The 18,592-nt window shown below is 46.4% G+C and overlaps 1 protein-coding gene across 5 annotated transcripts in view; it reads left to right on the top strand.

The window, feature by feature from the left end:
• PDZD2 (PDZ domain containing 2) overlaps positions 1-18,592 on the top strand; it is a 377,132-nt gene that overhangs the window by 175,701 nt on the left and 182,839 nt on the right. Inside the window, exon 1 of one of the 5 annotated variants that reach the window (XM_027092706.1) lies at positions 9,784-12,125. The exons of the other annotated variants lie outside the window; for them this stretch is intronic. The gene's annotated coding sequence lies outside the window, so the exon portion shown is untranslated. Of the gene's footprint in view, positions 1-9,783; positions 12,126-18,592 lie in introns of those variants that run through there. 5 annotated transcript variants of the gene reach the window in all.

Raw genomic sequence — 18,592 nt, 5'->3', positions numbered from 1 at the left:
GTGATGATACCTAATAATATGATGGAAGTTGTAAATAGCAATGACATTATCTACCTCTCTACCACCATGGCTGTCCTTAATGATGTTCTCCTGGTAATTCAAAGTGTGTTTCCCCCTTGTTACATTAAGGACTCTTTCCTGATCTCACCAATATCATTCCTTCCTAACCAGCCCACCCAAGGGAGCATCCGTATCTCATCAGATCTTGACCGCTGCTCTGGTTCCCTCTCTGAGTTTTATCCACAGTCTCCCTTAATCCCAATTACTCTCTGTGAAAATTGGAAAGTAACTGCAGAGTTATAGCTCCCCTTCCTGTCCTTTCCCCCAGACATACATTTATAAATGGGTTAAACTCTCCACTCCTGGCATAATGTTAAATGTGCCCTTTTTGTGGCGCAATTTGTAAAGACTATGGCTTTTGTAAACAACATGATTTAGATGTCCCCTGAGACTCTGGGAGGAATCCATTTTTTTCATTTGTGAGAAAATTGTTCAGGGCTTTATCTGGTCCCTTGCTTTTCCCAACTAGGACCTTCTCCAGCTACTGGAGAGCAATGGTGGACCAGATCAGAACTAGGGTTGGGATCCTGGAGTTGCTTTTCTGGAAGGACTTCCTAGAGTTGGAGAGCACGGGACAACACTAACCGTTCAGTGTTTCCTTAATGTAGTTCACTGACTTGTAAAGAGGAGAGGTTTTGATATATCATCATAAGACAGAACAAGTCAAGGTGAAGCCCTCGATTGAATGGTAATTGCTTGGGAATGGAAGAAAGGTCAAAGTGGCTGAACTTCATGATGCAAAGAGTGATCATGGGAAGAGAATTATAAACCAAGCCAGCAAGGTTGGACAGAGGCGAGGGACTTCAAGGGAGCTCTAAAGATGATTGCAAACCTATCCTTGTAAGAAGACGTCCGTCAGAGAGAGAAACAGAGGACACAAAGGATATTTTCAAGGGTCCCAAGTTTTAACAGTTTATGTGTTTTGTTTTCTGCATAGTTATTTGCCTATGAAGTGTAGATAGGATTTTTATAAAAACTGAGTAGCAAGTACAAACTAAGGTTGTCAAACTTAGCAAATAAAAAGTTCCATACAATATTTGGGACTAAATACTAAAAAAGTATTCATTTTTCACCTAAAATTCTAATGTTAGTGGGTCTCCTATATTGTATCTGTCAACTTTAGTACAAACCTGTGGAAGGAAGGGCAGCAGCCCCAAGGAGATGAAGACCCCCGGGGAAAGGAATCATCTCTAGGATACTGCCCCCTTTTAACTCTACTACAGAGTCTATAGAAGCCCTTCGGGGTAACTCAGTGCTCACTATTGGAAGCCAGCTGACAAGGCTGAGGGTTGGGCCAAGCCTGGAGGTGGGTAGTGGCTACAGTGGGTTTTCTGTTTCTGAGTTTGTCCTGGCCCAGCCCCAGTTCTCAGGGGTAGGTCAAAGTAGAAGACCCCTGTGGGCTGCAACGAGTCCAGGGAATTCGGGCTGGTCCAGGGAACAAGGCAAGGGGAGCACGGAGTAGGAGCTTGATGGTACAGGCAAGGGAGGTAGAGACGAGGACGTGCTATTATGTCCTTGAAGGGAAAACATCGAATCATGGGCAGTTGACAGGAATACATTTCACGGGATTAAGGCTGGGTGGGATTCTCTGCCAGGTTAGCCGGAGTTCATGAATGCCTCTCGCAGATGGTGGGACTGTTTTGTTTTTATACGTAAATTATGACATGGATTTAGGAAATCAGATGGGAGGGAGTCGCTGCTTCACATAAGTGAGGTCATCCCTGGGGGAGTTTCAAGATGCTGGGGAGGGGCACTTTAAGCCGACCTGTGTGAAGTCTTGACTGTGAAATGGGGGAATGAGCTAGGCTGTAGTGAGAGAAAAGGACAGTGTAAGATGTTCAGGAGGCCGTGAAGACTAAAAATCAAAGTGAAGTGAAGTGGGGGTCACCTACACCTTGGAGTGACCAAATGTAAAAGGTACAGTAGTTGCTGAGGAGATTTTTACAGGCAGCGAGACGGGGGCGGCGGGGGTCTGGCGGTGAGGAACCCGGCAAAAGGAAATCATTTTTGTAATTAAGGAATTCTGTCCTTCAAAAGGCACCACCAACCCCTTACTGAGAGTTTCATCCCCTGGGAGCGCTAAGGCTCCAGAGATGAGTAAATTCCAGTTTCCGCACTCAAAGGACTGCCAGTCTAGCCGAGGCAGAGAGCTGTAGACAGAGCCATGCTGGAGTTTTATCAGAGATATAGGGAAAGTACGGGCCCACAGAGACTCCCCTAGGCCAGGCGCCATCTTGTCTTGCCTGGGTGCATACAACAGCTTCCTCACCCCTGTCCTTGCCTCCATCCAACTGGCCTCCCCGGAGCCAGCATGATCGTCTGACATGGAAATCCGTTCATGCATTGCTCTGCCAAAAGCCCTTCAAGGATGAAGCCCAAACCACTTCCTCACAAAGCCCTGCTTCTCCAGCCCCTGTCCAGTTTTCCGCTCTCCTCACTCCGCCTCCAGCCGACCCCACTTGCAGCCAGGCTGAACCTCTGTGAACTCAGAGCACGGCGCCCGTGTCTGTGCTCTGGACCTTTGCACTCGGCAGTTCCTCTTCCCGGAGTCATTTCTTCATCGTGCTAATGCCTGCTCATCCCCATGGCTCAGCTTCCAGTCACGTCTTTTGGAAGCCTTCCCTGACCTTCCAGGTCTAATTAGGTGTCCCTGATGGACTTCTCATAGCCCCTGAACTTAGCGGTTAGCCCACACTGCATTGGAACTAACGCCTGTTGCTATATTTGTCCTGCCACCATCTCTAAGCTCACTGGACCCACGGTCTGTGCCGCTCATCAGTGTTTTCTCAGAACCTAGTGTGGCCCTTGGCTCGATAATTCATACCCTAAAGTAAACTCATTTGCTAAGTTAGACTCTTTCAGGGTGTTGGAAGAGACTCGTCCAGGTTCTCTTAGGTGATTGGAGTCTATCAAAAGGATCTCCTCTGTGTGCAGGCAACTAGAGGGTTCCTCAGAGCTCTGGAGTGGACATGAGTCATCAAGACAGCCTTTGCAGCAGCGGGGGATTTTGAGCTTAGTGTCGAATGTTCTCCAAGAGACCAGGGTAGGGAAGAGGGTGTTGCCCGAGCCAATTGGCCGCTCACAGCTGTCGGGTTCTTTTGTTAAACATCAGTAGCCTCCTATTATCAGGACAGGTTGAGAACGCCACAGCCTCAGTGCCAGGTGGTAGGTTACCATGAAAGCAAGTCCTTGACTCCTGCCATGCTTAGAGCAGGTGTTAGCAAGTAGGCACAGAAATAGTCCTACCCCCTGCTTGGGTAAATTTGGTACATCTCCCCTGCTGTTCTTGTTGGCGCTCCATTGGGCCCCTTCCCAGCAGGTCCACTCTGAAGGGCATGCAGTAGTCCTCTGTGGGCAGAATCGCCTGATTTTATCATCAGGCCCAGTGACAGAATCCTCCGTTAACTGGTAGGACCCCAGACATACGAAGTCCCTCTGCCGAAGCACCACACCCTGGACTCTTACAGCTCAGCAGGCAGTGACAGAGGTGGCTGTATGAACTGTTCTAACCCACTTATCTTAAAAATTTCTCATTCCACGGAGGAAAAACAGTATTTCTAACCTTCATTTCAGTAACTGCAGAACCTTGTGCTGCAGATTTAGGTAGTGACATTTCAGATGTCTGCTGCTGCATGGACTTTGAGAAGTGTCCTTCAGATGCCAGCTCAGCCTCTGGAGTGTAGATTACAGTTGTCATCGCTTGATAGCCTATATCAAAATATTTTAAAATAAATCTCAGACAATATGAAGAATGGATAGGGACTTTCCAGGCAAGGGACAGACATAAGCAAAGCTCATGAGTGAATTACAGGTAACCTTTTCTTAGTTGATGTGAGTTAAGCCTATGTAAATAGACCTGAAGGAACTTAAATGTCAGAGATTCTTTCCCATTAAGGTCCATAAGAGTGGCCTGGCATCTTTTTTCATTTGTACAGTGGGAATAATAATAGTATCTCCCATATGCATATGGGGGGGAGGATTAAAAGACAATACAGAGAAGAGCTTGGCATGATCCCTGGTGTACAGTAAATGCCCAATAAACATTAGCTACAATAGTTTTTACTGTTGTTGTTGTTAATACTAAGATAGTAATAGTTGTTTTCCCAGTGCCTAAACCGATACCTGATTCGCAGTAGGCGCTCAATAAGTAGTTTCAGGAATGAATGTTTTTTGTTTTTGTTTTTGTTTTTGGCCGCCCCGCACGGCATGCAGTTTCTTAGTTCCCTGACCAGAGATTGAACCCACGCCCCCTGCAGTGGGAGCACGGAATTTTAACCACTGGACTGCCCGGGAAGTCCCAGGAATGAATGTTTTATATTCATTCATTCAACAACTATTTACTGGGCCCATTGCTAGGCCCTTGGAATAAAATAGTAAACAAGGCCGCAGTCTCTAAGGGTAATCAGACAAGTGAATGGGCAGTGGGGGTGCTACTGAAGCTGTAAGGAGGGCCTCAAATATATTCCAGGGGAGGCTCAGGGTGGGATCCCCGGAGGTGATGTCTGAGCTGAGCCCAGAGAGGCGAATAGGAATTGATTAGAGGTGATTCCGGAAGGTGGTTAGAGTGTGGAGGCCAATCCCAGCTTAGATGTGTTAGGCGCCCAAGGCAAGATCTTTCTTACAGTTCTGGGCAGGTAATTTAGTTCAGGTATTTACTTCATATCCCAGATATGCTTCAAGATGCCTGGAAACTCAAATTAAGTTTTAGATTTTCTCATATCCAACCACACTAAAATCATTCATGGATTCTGACTGTAAAAGACGGAGAGTTCTTAAATTCTTCTTAAGAACTTAAGAAGCAGATGTTGCCACCGAGTCTGGAGAATGGGAGATGGAAGGGATCTTTTGGTTTTCTGGTTTGTGTTAATGTTGTTTATGCTATATCCAGGAGTGTAGGCTTTAATTCTTGGGCTTCCAGTTCTTGCAACCGATCTCACTGAACCTGTTGAAGACCTCAGGTAATCACTACATGCCCTTTTTGCTTCCACTGTGTTTTTTAATCTATGTTCTGGATGAGAGTTCACTTGATTGGGCCCCAGGTTGTCTGTGGTTGCTGCAGGGGTGGGTGGGTAATGGACTAGGGTAGAGAGTTGAATAAATTCTTCCATGGCCTTCTGGCTGTTTCACCGTATCTTTGGGGTAGAAGATAGAATCAGATGAGGGAGCATTTGTAGGCTGATAGCCAAGTCACCTGGGAAGCCACCAGTGAGGAGGAGCTGGCCTTTGTCTAAGTTCTTCAGCTTTCCTAGGACCAACATTGACATCACTTTCACTGGGCTCAGGCCCCCAGTATCATATTGGGTTTATTTCAGATTTTCAGGTTCCTTTCATTGTGCATGGATATTTGAAGGTTCTGGTTCTAGGTTAATTAACTCCCACTTGAACCCCTGCCATGACTAGACCACACTCTCAAGTGTTTACTAGCAAAGTATCTTAGAACTCATACATTCACTTACCCATTTGTCCAAAGGTTTACCCAACAAAGATTTACAGAACACCTCCCAGAAGCACAGTACCGTGAAAAATAAGGAAAGGAGAGAGAATGGCAACTTTTATTGTTGATAAATTTTTAATAGCTCGCGGTGGGGTGTCTCGACCTCAGTACTCTTGCTACTGACATTTTGGATGGATAATGCTTTGTTGTGGGAGCCTGGCCCGTGCTTTGTAGGATGTTTAGCAGCATTGCTGGGCTCTACCCACTAGATGCCGGTAGCCCCCCTCCCCACAGCTGTGACTATCAAAAATATCTCGACATTGCCAAATGTTTCTTGGGGGTCAAAATAGCTGCTGGTTGAAAATCACTGGCTTACGATATCAGGCATCATCCTATACTGTGTGCTTCATTTTCTCATTTAATCTCCCCTTTTCAGCAAGCCTGTAAGGAATATAGTTTGAATACGAGAATAGGAAGTGTTAAATGACTTACCCAGAGTTCCATGCGTAATAATTACAGGATTTGGACTTTAAATCTAGGTCTTCCTTATTGTACTATATCCCCAGACTGCCATGCAACACATAGTCCTAACTCCAAGGAACCTAACACCCAGCTGGAGAGATGTGATATGAATCAAATAAGTTACAGTTGCGTTCATTGCAGAATAAGTGATGAGAGCTCGCAGGAGAGAGGCGCACTAGGGGAGTCACAGGTCACATCCTGCAGAGGTTAGAATGCTCTTGGAATATCTGTGGGTAAACACTTTGACTTGGATAGTGATTTTGTGTTGAGCAGTGACAGGAGGTGAGATTTGGAAGGGTAGCATTGGACAGCAGTTAAGAGGAAGAGCTGGTTCCAGATGCAATCTTTTTGAGTTCCAGTTCCTCTGCCTACTAGTTGTGTGACCATGAGCTAATTTAGGTAATCTTCTGGCCCAGTTTTGTTGCCTGTAGGATGGGTTGTAAATAATAGTACGTAGTCTTAAGATTGTAATAAGGATTTAATGAGTTACTACATAAAGGGCTTAGAACAAGATCCAGCATCCAGTAAGTGCTCAATAGATGCTAGCAAGTTAGTACTTGATTCTGTTGGACTTCAAGCGTCGGACTTCAAATACTGTAAATAATGGGAGCTTTTGAATCAAGGCCTGCAAAGATGCTCCACAGGTATTGCAGTCCCCCTTCCTGTGTTCATGGCAAGATCATAAATTGGTATCTTTGGGTCGGAAACCAGTCTCTGGCTCTAGACCTTCTCCTAGAGTACCAGTTCAAATGGTTCAACACCTCTGTGGGCGCTTTGGGTTTGAAGCATCGAAGACATCTTTGCAACAGAGATTCAAAGAGGGGAAGAGGCAGCTTGGACATCTGTTCAGACATTCATTCACTCATCCATCCATTCAACCAACATTTACTGAATACCTTTTTTATTCTGGGCATCACGTTTCTATTAACTACATCTGGAATGCCAGTAAGTCACCCCTCTGCCCATGTGTCGGCTGCAAGTTTATTGGATAGAATTGTCACTGTTTAGTTTTAAGACAATTCAAAGTTATTTCTGTGGCTTGTGTTAAAATCCTGAGGTTTCTTCTCATGCTCCCCTTGGTACCACTGCTGGGCTTCGTATTTATGGAGATCTGATGGCCCTGGATGTGGTTGGGGATCTTCTTCTGGGAATTTCCTCCTTCTTCCTCTCTCCAGCTTTTTATAGCTACATAAGGTTTAGATCTGTTAGCAAACACTTGGGTAATTATGCCCCTCTCTGTTTATAGACTCAGGATAAATTGTCCTAATGGGAAAATATCTGTCCTTTGGCGTAATTTGGACCGGCTTTTAATTTTTTGTTTGTGTGTGGTTCGTTTGCCTTTCTAAAAATCATTTTGATGTCTGTTTCACTTATGAATCATCTATTGTTGATATACAACAGCACTCAATAAACCCCACTAAAAATCTTTTCTTGATCTAAAAGTAGTTGACGCTGGGAAAATGCGACCCATACATATGCCTTTCTCATGGATGCTGAATTAAAGGAAACAGTTGGATTTTAAAACTCTTAGGGAACATCTGATAAGAGGCCCATAGAAATGACCCACCAGAGCCTTAATCACCAGCATGCTGGAAAAACTCAATTCAGCTCAGTTTGCCTTAAAGCATCAAAGTCATACTACATTTGTATTCATTCATTCAACAGTCATGGAACACTTAACTATAAGCAAAGTTAGAGTATAGATGAATAGCTAAGTGTTTCTAATTAATAAAATAGAGATGTACTTTGATTCGATTTTTAGCTTTGTGGGAGATAGCAAGGCATACTTCTGATCAAAAGGCAAAGTCAGTCCTTCCTTCCTCTGCTATGCAACTGTGCTTCCCAGGCAGTGTAAACCTGTAGAAGACTTGGTTTTTAATCAGTTTGGGCCAACAAGAATAAATACTTCTTTTTGCAATGTTTCCTCCCTCTCAAGAGCTAAAAATAATGAATGAGAGGCAGTGGTGTAACAGTTAAGCACACCCTTTTGATTCAGACTAAATGGGTTTGAATTGGGACTCCAACATTTACTAGCTGTGTTACTTAACCTCATTGTGACTCAGTTTCCTTGTGTTAGAATAAGGCTAATAATTATATCCACTTCACAGGGCTACTACAAAAAATAAATGAGATAGACAATCTACATAAAGTAGCTAGCACAGTGCCCAACATAATTATAGGAAGAGTTTAATAATTCATAGCTATTATTATCATTATCATCATCAACTAATATTTGTGTGCTCACTAAACAAAACGTAATGCTGTCCTGGGACTTTCCTGGCAGTCCGGTGGTTAAGACTCTGTGCTTCCAATGCAGGGGCCGTGGGTTCAATCGCTGGTCGGGGAACTAAGATCCCACATGTGGCACTGCAAAAAAAAAAAAAAAAAAAAGGTAACGCTGCCTGTGTATAGAAACAATATAGAGGAGTGAATCTATAAAATATGCTTATCAATGTCTGAAGCTGGGCGTATTTTTAGAGATACCCACCCAATAAACAAAGGTCCGATGAGATGTGGGCATATGTTTTAAGAGAGAATGATATTCTTTTGGCACTGTGTTTCTGAATTAGGGAACGTGTATGCTTAAGACCATTGCACGCCCCCCGCCCCCCCATTCAATGGAGTAATGAGGACTGCAGCCCTAGAAGGGAAGGAAAGGAGTTCTCCAGCCTGGCTTCTGCCTAAACACACAAGACTATCACTGGGATGGAGTCTGAGAGGTGAAGATTGCACAGTGATGTCAATGTCAAGTCAGTGACCATTAGCATCAAGCACGTCTTCTTTGTGTCTGACCCAAATTTCAGTGTTGCACTTTGAGTCTCTTACCTCTTCTGTCTTCTGTAGAGATGAAGAACAGCTGGTCGGTGTCCTCTTCATAATAACCTTTCAAGTGGGAGGAGAAGACTGTTAAGTTTGCCTTTAGGCAGTTTTTCACTCTAGACTAAACAACTCCAAATCCTTTAACCTTTCCTCCTAGGTTCTATTTTCTGTCTCTTTAATCATTTTGGTTTTCCTCTGGAACCTTTCCAGTGTCTCCACGTTGCCCTTAAAATAAGGGGCCTCAGACTGGACCTACCACCCTATTAAGAGTCTATCCGCTGCCAAATTCTTTATTATGGGGGAGAGAGAAATGGGGAGAGAACACTTTTCCTTTCATGTCAGACTCCCACCAACTGAATTCACCCCACTGCCGTGTTGCCTATTTCTTATCAGTACAACACAGATTCCTATTAAATGCACAATCATCTGTGATCCTCACATCCTTGTCAGTTATTCTCCAATCTAGATATTAAGCCCCGTTTATGCCTGCCATTTTGATCATCGCCCCTCAGGATACTACTTTTGTAATCAGCCATCATGCTGAACTTGAAACTGTTTTACATGAAACATTTCCTTCATGTGTTGAAGCCAATTTGGATTCTCTTAGCATATTGGCAATTCCCATTCAAATTAATATTACTTGTAGGCTCTGGGTGTGCATAGAGCAGTTTTAAGTATTATTTAAACCAGACCTAGGATAAAGTTGGAGGCCACATTTTAAGCACCCTTGTTTACTGAGCCACTGATCTCTTTTCCAGTCTCCAGTGAAACCCAGTGAGGGAAAAGACAGACCAGATCATATCTTTCTGGCCTGCTGATGAGAATGTCATATGCATTCAAAAGCTTTCCTGCAATTAAGATATTATACAGATGTGGTCAAATTTTAATTCTCAGCACATACACACCCTAAACGGAGCTTAGACACAGAGTGGTGGAGGAAGAGGGGAATATTTATTTGCGTTATGCTTAAAATCAGCATTGATTTGCACATCATAAATTACGTACCAGATGGAAGGGGTAGAGAAAGTTAGAAGAAAACTGTCAGTGGAGAAAGCAATCAGAAGGAAGAAAGGGAGCACTTCTGAAATTATTATTCGAAGATTATTCAATTTGAACCTAATTCCCATAAAGCTTCTCAGATACCGAGCTGCCACATAAAAGTATGCTAATGAGTCCACCAGGACTACCACCTCCTGGCAGAAGAGAGGAAAAGGGGAAGTGGGGAGGAACTAACATTCTCTGGGACCCTTATAATATTTGTAAGGCAGTCACTTTCTATTAGAGAGTTCTGATACACGTGGCCTTTTCTAAAACCATCAGTTTAACTTGCTTTGACCCAGGAATTACCGTATTTTGAGGACTGGCTTGCAGAGCTTGTTCTCACTGGGCACGTGTACTGTTCTCCTAAACTCCATTGTCATTGTTGGTTGCCATGCCATACCACTTTGAGATATACTTTAGCCTGGGGTTTTGTTTCCTATTAGTACTTCCAAAGGAGGAACGCCACAGCCTGGCATTCCTGCCCGTGTCTGTGTTTGCTGTTGTGCCAACCTGAATGAAGCAACTGGGGGTAATTTCAGGACTGGCGATTATGATAATTATTTACCACGTGCTCCGCTGGCTGCCTCCGAGAGTGGGTAGATGTCCAGGCCAGCCTGGACGTGGGTTGGCCCCTCCCAGATTCTAATTACCCTTTCCAGTGGCAATAATGGTCCCGAGAGCGGAAGCCTTCTTTCGCCTCTTCCTTTTTAATTAATTGCTTTGAATTCTACCAGATCTGTCTATTGCAGAGCTCCTGGATGCCCAGGAAGAGAACCATAGCTTAGAGACATAGGGGTGGACAGTAGGACTGGGACAAGAGTCTGGCACGAACCCCGAGGCGTGGGGGTGAGGGTGTGTGCCTGTGTGGTGCAGGGCTTCGGGCTGTGGGGAGATCTGTGCCCTTCAACCACAGGTGGTCCCCATACCTCTAGCTCCCGCTGCGAGCTCCAACCTGGATCCCTTTCCAAGCTAGGTGAAAATGTGTTTTGAGCAGAAGTTCCTTAATCGTTTGAGGTTTGGCACAGCGATGCTTTTCCTTTTCAACAAGTGTTCAAAGTGGGAAAAAGGCATAAAATACAATTGAAGTTTTGAAAAGCAACCTCTTCGTAGATCTCACTTCAACCCCCACCCCCCTCTCTGCCAGCCCCCATCCCTGCTCTAAGAAAAGCAAGCACTCTTTTCCTGTCTTCTTTGTATTCCCATTAATTTAAGACAGGAAGCCCTCAGAGGGTGTGATGTAAACAATTCGGCCTCGTGGGTCGGGCTTCCTCATCAGTTTGCAGCTGGAGATATGGCTACGCGGCCCAAGCCCATTCATGCCTCTCTGGGGGATGACTTGTTGACTGAACCACGCAGAAGACGGGAGGGGCGCGGGATCGGGAGAAGGTGTAAAGGAAATGCTTCAGTTGTGCAGTCACCGGCGCTTGTAATTCAACAGTGGTAAATTCGGTTTCTCCAGCAGAAGGAATCTGACTGCAGCCCTCTGGAAAGTCGTCTGATACCCTGCCCGGCGTGTGATGGTTGTGATTGTAGTTCGGGGCTCCCCGCCACCCCACCCCCAGTAAGAACCCGCGCAGCTGCTGATTATGAAACGGAGTGGTTATGAAATGAATTGAAGTCGGGGAGGTGGAGCTTCTCGCGGCGGCTGGAGGGAGAACTTCTGACCGGGCGAGGGTAGCTGGGTAGGGCGTCTTCTCCTCAAACCTGCTCCCAGTTACGGCTGGAAGCACCGCAGCAGTTGATACAAGCAAAGGTGTCTGCGTCAGAAACCCCAAACTCCCTGAAACCTCTCCGGGGCGGTTTCCTTTTTCCCTGCGAGGGGAGTGACCGGGGAAGGGGTTCTGGAATGCCGTGAGTTTTGACAAGTGAGCAGGGAAGTGACGAGCCGAGCCGGGATTCCATTACAGTCTTTTCATAACCTCCCAACCGGGGCTGGAGGAGGGAGGAGGGGATCCTCCCACAGACCTGCAGCGCTCGCAGGCTAGCCGTAGGGACTCCTGCAGCAACCATGCTCCAGAAGGACCGTCGGGGGGCGCACCGGGGAGCCGTGTCCCAGGCCGGGCGCCCGCGCTGAGCAGCCCCGCCCGCGGCCAGCAGGTGATTAGACTCAGGCTCGGCCCCGGGGCGTGTGAGCCCAGCCCGGGAGGATTACCCGGGGCCAGCTGCTCCTGACCGAGCCTCCACCGAAGGCGTCGAGAGGAGAACCACCCCCCCGCCGCCCCCCCGGAAGGTGACTTCACAACTGGAGGTAGGAATCGGCTTAGCAAACAAAAAGCTCGGGCGTCCCCATCCGATCCGGGTTGGGGTGCGGATCGAGGCTGCATCCACAGATGTGGAAATTGAGCCGCAGCCTCCGAGAAACGCGGCAGCCAACTAACGCCCGCGGTATTGATCTCGCAGATGACTTGGGTGTCTTGTTTTTGGCTTGGGGGATTTGCGTGTTTAGAGACGGTTTGTGCTCCTTGGGAGGAGTAACCGACATGGAACTGGTTTGTCAATTACTAGACAGAAGGAGGCGCCCGGAGTGTGTGTGAGCGGCGGGGCGGGGAGCGCTGGGGGGTTGGGGGAACCAGGCACAAGTCCGGAGGGGCTCCAGAGCCACGCTTCTTACAGTCACCTCAGAGAAGAGGTGCTGAAGCCCAAGAAGGGAGAGGCGGTGTCCAGCATCCCAGGCAGCTGTTACACTGTCCTCATCCCCGCGCCCGCCTCTGTCTGTGACTAGCAGGGGATGAATCTGGGGTAGAGAAAAGCTGCGGCTTCTCCCAGCAGGAACTGTTTATGATCCCTCAAATGATCATAATCTCCTCTGGAGACAGATCTTGGCCCTAAACTACTAAACAGCCTGCTTGGACAACTCCCGCAACCCTGATTCACAAAATGTTTTGGTTGTAGTATCCACAAATCAAAGATTTTAAAGATGAAGGCTGTTCGCGGAAAGAATGACGTTTTCTGTCATGCCGCAATTCTCTAGTAAGCAATTTGTAAACACTAGGAGTGAAATAAGTCAAATCTTGTCTCATGAGATGGGGGGGTGGGTAAAGAGGAGGGACCTACAGCTGTCACCCTGGGAACCAATTCCTGCAGAACAGATTCCGTGTATGTAAATAGTAAACGCCTTTCATAAAAATAGGTCAGGCTGAGTTTTCATATGGTCGGGGGGGTGGCATAAACTCTAAATAATGTGGAAGTATCTTTAAATACACATAAAATATAGTACTTTCAGACTTCGCACTCCTATACTGTTCTGCAAGTCTAAATTCACTTTGCCAATGAACCGAAAAGTAAGGTACAAGGGGATCTCCCTACTGCCAAAAGTTCATCTGGCAGTCATATCCTCACTAATCTGTAGACAAACGTGGCACTCTTCTCTTACTGAGGTGTTAACAGGACCCACCCACAGTTAGTTGCCTTCAGGACTGCTAGTCAAACCCATTGTCCCTCAGGTGCTGCCCTGGGGACCTGTGAGTACGGTGGGCTTTGGGAAACCAGGCCAGTGTCAGGTTCTAAAGGAAAGAAAAGAGTCCTCAGAACGTGTCACACACAGAAGCAACAGAAATAGGATGTACCAGGGAAAGTGATGGGGAAACCAACGTGGACTCAGAGTCTCAGGCTTGCCCGTGAGCTTTCAGCCTTGATCTCTGTGAGCCAGCGCGGCTGGGCGTAATTGTCTGAGGAGATAGAGTCAATCTCTTCCTAATCTAGGGGGAAAGGAAGACAGCCGGCCTAAAGAGCAGTAAGGTGTTCCACAACTGCCTATCTGTTTGCCTTCTCTCTTCCGTGAGTTGCCTGACACCACCCTTGGCGCAACTCCCTTTTTTTTCTTTTCTTTTTTTTCTTTTTTCTTTTTTTGCGGTACGCGGGCCTCTCACTGTCGTGGCCTCTCCCGTTGCGGAGCACAGGCTCCGAACGCACAGGCTCAGCAGCCATGGCTCACGGGCCCAGCTGCTCCGTGGCATGTGGGATCTTCCCGGACCGGGGCACGAACCCGGTCCCCTGCACCGGCAGGCGGGCTCTCAACCACTGCGCCACCAGGGAAGCCCCGCAGCTCCCTTTAATCCTCTGTTCCTACTGATCTCCATAACTGCAGGCAGGTCACACTTAAGAATTGTTTCCTTGAAAGGAAAGAGTGGCCCCATTCCTGCCCGTTTCCCGGGCCATCGAGTTCTCATCTCCCCTGCTCTGCCAGGTGTTCAGCCTTTGCTGCCTTCGTCAACTCTTCTCCGTTTCCCAGAGAAAGCGAGTACCTTTGCCGCCTTCTAGAAGCAGGTTCTCCTGATCTTTGCCTGGGTTTTCATTCTGGAATCTGATTCATTGCCTGAGCTTCCCTTCCTTCCTTATCAAAGCTATACATATACATAATTTTAAAGCCAGATAGTTCTACAAGACTTGTAACTAGAAAGAGCAGTCACTCGGCCCACCTCTCTCCAACCTCAACTCCTGTGCCCCAGAGGCAACTGCTTCAACTCTGTCCGTGTTTCTGAGTAGCAGGTGCGTCCTGGTCCTCCTGGTTCATCCCCCTCGCAGAGCCCTCTGGCTCCTTCGCTCTGGATTTGCTGCTCTTGGGGCCCGAGGCACAGCGTTATCCTGGAATCCCCTTTCATCGTCATACCAGGGATTCATTTTGCTCCTTCTCATGCGGCATCACCTGTTTTGTAGACCCTTATCTTCCTCTTTCTTTGTTTCTGATATCTTGCTGGTAAAACATCTTCTAGAAGTTCCTGAGAAGGGAGTACACGGGAGATAAACTTTTTGAGATCTTCCAAGTTTGACTGATAGTTTACTGGGGTATGAACTCTACATTGGAAATGCTTTTCTGAATTCCGAAAGCAGTGCTCTTCAAGGTTCAGTATTGCCGTTGAGATGTCTGTCATTCTAACTCCCGATGCTTTGAATATAATCATTTCCCCTTCTCTGAAAGAGTTTCCTGTCTTTGTACTGTCCTTTCTCTCTGTAATGAAATCTCATTATAATATACCTTGCTGTGAGTCTTTTTTCATCCATTTATTGGCTTTCATTGGACCTTCTTAATCTGGAAACTCATGTCCTTCAGTTCTAAACTATTTTCTGGAATATTAAAAAAATGATTTTTCTCCTTCTCTCCTGGAACACATATTAAGTTGAAAGGCGGCCCTCATAGATTGACTCTCTAATTTTCTTACTTTTTCTGTTATATTCTCTATCTCCTTTGAAACCAAATTCTACTTCCTGGGAAATTTCCTCATTTTCTCTTCCAACCCATACATTGAAGGTCCATGTCTGCCATCAAATTTCTAATTTCCAAGAGCTCTTTAAAAATCTCCAAAGTTTTCTTTTTATAACCTCCTGTTCTCATTTCACTGATGAAAGCCTTTCAATTTTCTGAGGATCTCAGTGGCAGTTTCTTAGAAGCTTCCCTCTACTCCCTGTTCTGTTTCTTTTCCTCTTAGTTTTTGTTTTGTTTTGTTTTTAAGTCTCTTACATGTTAAAGGCTTTCCTCAAATGTCTGATAATCTGGAACTGACTACTGAAAGGTTGACGAAGGTCTGCACATCTGGATGGGGCTGATACCCAGGAATAGGTCCACCTTACCAAGAAGAACACCTAGAACGGTGTTTCAGAATCTGGAACAATTCCTGGCACACAGTAAACTTTCCATTTAGATTTGTCAAGTAACTGAATGATGTAGGATCTTGCTAGGGCCCAGGTAGCAGTGATTATCAAGAGCGCCCCAGGTGAGGCACATGTGTGGCCGGCCCTGAGTACTTCTGCTGTAGAATTGTCCTGTTGAATGGTTTCATTGAAGGATTTCCACCTGTTGGTGGAAGGTCTTTCCTCTCAAAGGAAACTGACCAGGGGAAGAGAAATCCCCATACCGAGGGGAACTGGTGACTGCCGCATTCTGTGAGCCAGACTCGGACCGAGACCAGGAGTCTAGCATTTGGTATGGAGACCTTCTCTGATTTCCCTGTGTTTAAAGCACACCCCTTGCCTCAGCTACACTTAGTGTCTCGGATTCCACAGTTGTTCTGATTCAACAGAGCAAACAGGTCTCAGAATTGTAGGCTGTCACTTGGGAGCCAGGACTGAGAGGGGTGACCTGGGGTCTGACAGCTTCAGGCACAGTCTCCAGCCAGCCCTACTGCTCTCGGGCCCCTGACCCCCTCAGTGCCTGGTGCCCCCAATTCCAGAGACCCTGGGACTCTGTGGCATGAGTCCCTGCCGGCTTCCAGGCTTCCCATCCTGCTGTGCTAGGTTTCAGCTTTCTTTTGTCTGTTAAGTCAATTACCATGGGTTAGACCACTTCCCAGCTTCCAAAAATTTTGTCGCGGTCATTGTTTCTTCTGTTCTCTTTGTCTTTGAGAGTTTAGTGAACCCGTCCCCCCATACTTTAAAAAATTCCTTTTCCCTCATTTCAGTCCATCACGTTTACTGGTGAGTGACTCTCCCTCCTGCTCTCAGTTCTTTCTTTTGTATTTATATCCCTCTGCCGCGGGTGCCCACTTGGGACAGAATGCTAACAGGCCACGGTACACTGTCAGCTCAACAATAACCATTATAAATGTCCAGACCCTGAACAGAGTGGTTCTTGGGCATTTATACCAGGTATGTTAGCATCTTCTCTATCAGGTCAGTGATCCTTCTTCCTTGTAGATGTAGAGTATCAGGCAGAGGCACTTCTCAATGTGTTTGACGCTGTGGCTTATCAGAATTCTATCTGTGAGGATAACCGTGCGGCACGCGGACCCCTCTGAATATATTCATGTTCGTTTCCTTCCGTCCTCGCCGGAAGCCCATTGCAGGCTCAGTGGTCACATGGACCCAGCAGCATCCATTATCTGAGGCGATGAGTTCACTCCAATTGTGGTACCTCCTTTCCACACCCCAGAGACAAGTGTAGGAAAGAGTATGCGATCCAAGTCTGGGCAATGAGGTGTGAAGGAATGTCTCTTATAGAGCTTCTAGGGAAGGTTTGTTCATTACTAAGAAAAAGACACACACAAAAACAAATGAACCCTTTGCTTCCTTGGTACACTGCTGTCTAGAACGGCTGTAGGCATCTTGCCACCAGCCTTAGGATGAAACCAACATGCATGAGAGAGCAGATCCCAGGGAGTCGTCAAGAAGCACCATCTTTCTCTGCGCTTCCCATCATGTGAGATGATTAATTTCCTCCTTGTTCAAGCTATTTTGAATCGGGGTTTGGTATCATTTGTTGCCAAACTGATACAGGTGGATGTCGATTTACACAGCGTCTCTTTTCCAAAAGGAGTGAAGGCAGGCCATGGGCTCACCTTAAGGAAGATCTGAGCTGCCCGATTCCTCATTCTGATTCCAAGCAGGATTCCTCTCTACTCTACTGATTTTCCAGGCAGATGAAAGTAATTCTGTCTTCCAACTTCAAAGGAAGGAATAACCAGTGAGACATTTTGAGGGGAAAAGAGGATTCCTTTGCTTTGGAGATTGCTAGCCGATCCCAGCGAGAGAACGTCTTGGGGCTGCCCCAGAAATGAACACCGTTCTTAAAATGAGGAGGCCATGAAGAAACCCCGTGCACTCCAGCCTGTGAAAAAGCCAAGCGCGTACCACTCACTCCCTCGGGGGTGGAGGCTGGCAGGTCTGTCTGGACACTTGGTATCATTTCCTCTGTCTTCCACCCTTTGTCTTTTGTGTATCCCAGACTTGGGGAAGCTTGGACGATGAAATAAACTCCGGAAGTGCTCAGTGGAATGCAGGAGAAAGTAGACGGACCGTTCCTGTTTTCTCCTGTCTGACTCAAGTGGCAACGACACACTGTCTTTATTTTTATGAACAGGAGGCCCTCCTGATCTCTTCCATTCCCAGTATAATGTCAGCCTAAGGGAAGCCTTTGATCGCGCTTAGCATTATACCATCATTTTCCTGCTTGTATCTGCATCTAAACCAAAACTGTAAGGACAGGCACTTCATATTGTAATGTAGCCAAGATTTATTGAGCACCTACTACTTGCACTGTTACAAGCTTTATTACACATATGAACTTATCCTCACAACAATCCTGTGTAGAAGGTACCACTATTATTATTATCCCTGTCTTACAATGGAGATCACTTGAGGCACACGGTATTTGGGAAATTGCTCAAGGTCGTCCAGCTTTTCAGTGGTGGAACAGAGATTCAGATGTCGGCAGTCTGGTTCTGGAGGCCATTCTGTGCTATATAGCATGTATGTTTCATGCTATATAATTCATCATTACAGCCTGAACACCCTTACACCATCTGTAGTATGCAATAGGGATTCAAACGTTACTGTGACTGAATAAACTCAAGGATTTTTCAGTCATTACTGACTTATTAATTTTAACGGCAACATATTTCCCCATAAAGTTAAAGGACCATAATCTGTTTAACTATTTCCCCAGGACTGGACATGTAAGTAGTATGGCCTAAGGTATCTGAGACAGGGACCATCCTGAGAAATCTCAGACATGTGGTCCCTAATTGGGAGGTGACCAGGAGACATCTTTATTTATTTATTTTATTTATTTATTTATTTTGCGGTATGCGAGTCTCTCACTGTTGTGGCCTCTCCCGTTGTGGAGCACAGGCTCCGGACGCCCAGGCTCAGCGGCCATGGCTCACGGGCCCAGCCGCTCCGCGGCATGTGGGATCTTCCCGGACCGGGGCATGAACCCGTGTCCCCCGCATTGGCAGGCAGACTCTCAATCACTGCGCCACCAGGGAAGCCCCAGGAGACATC

Source organism: Aethalodelphis obliquidens, unplaced genomic scaffold (assembly GCF_003676395.1).
Source record: "Aethalodelphis obliquidens isolate GAN/ISIS:26980383/991018 unplaced genomic scaffold, ASM367639v1 scaffold80, whole genome shotgun sequence".
Classification (NCBI taxonomy): Eukaryota; Metazoa; Chordata; class Mammalia; order Artiodactyla; family Delphinidae; genus Aethalodelphis; species Aethalodelphis obliquidens.
Note: the sequence above shows the minus strand (reverse complement) of the source record. Positions and strands in the feature narration are given on the sequence as shown.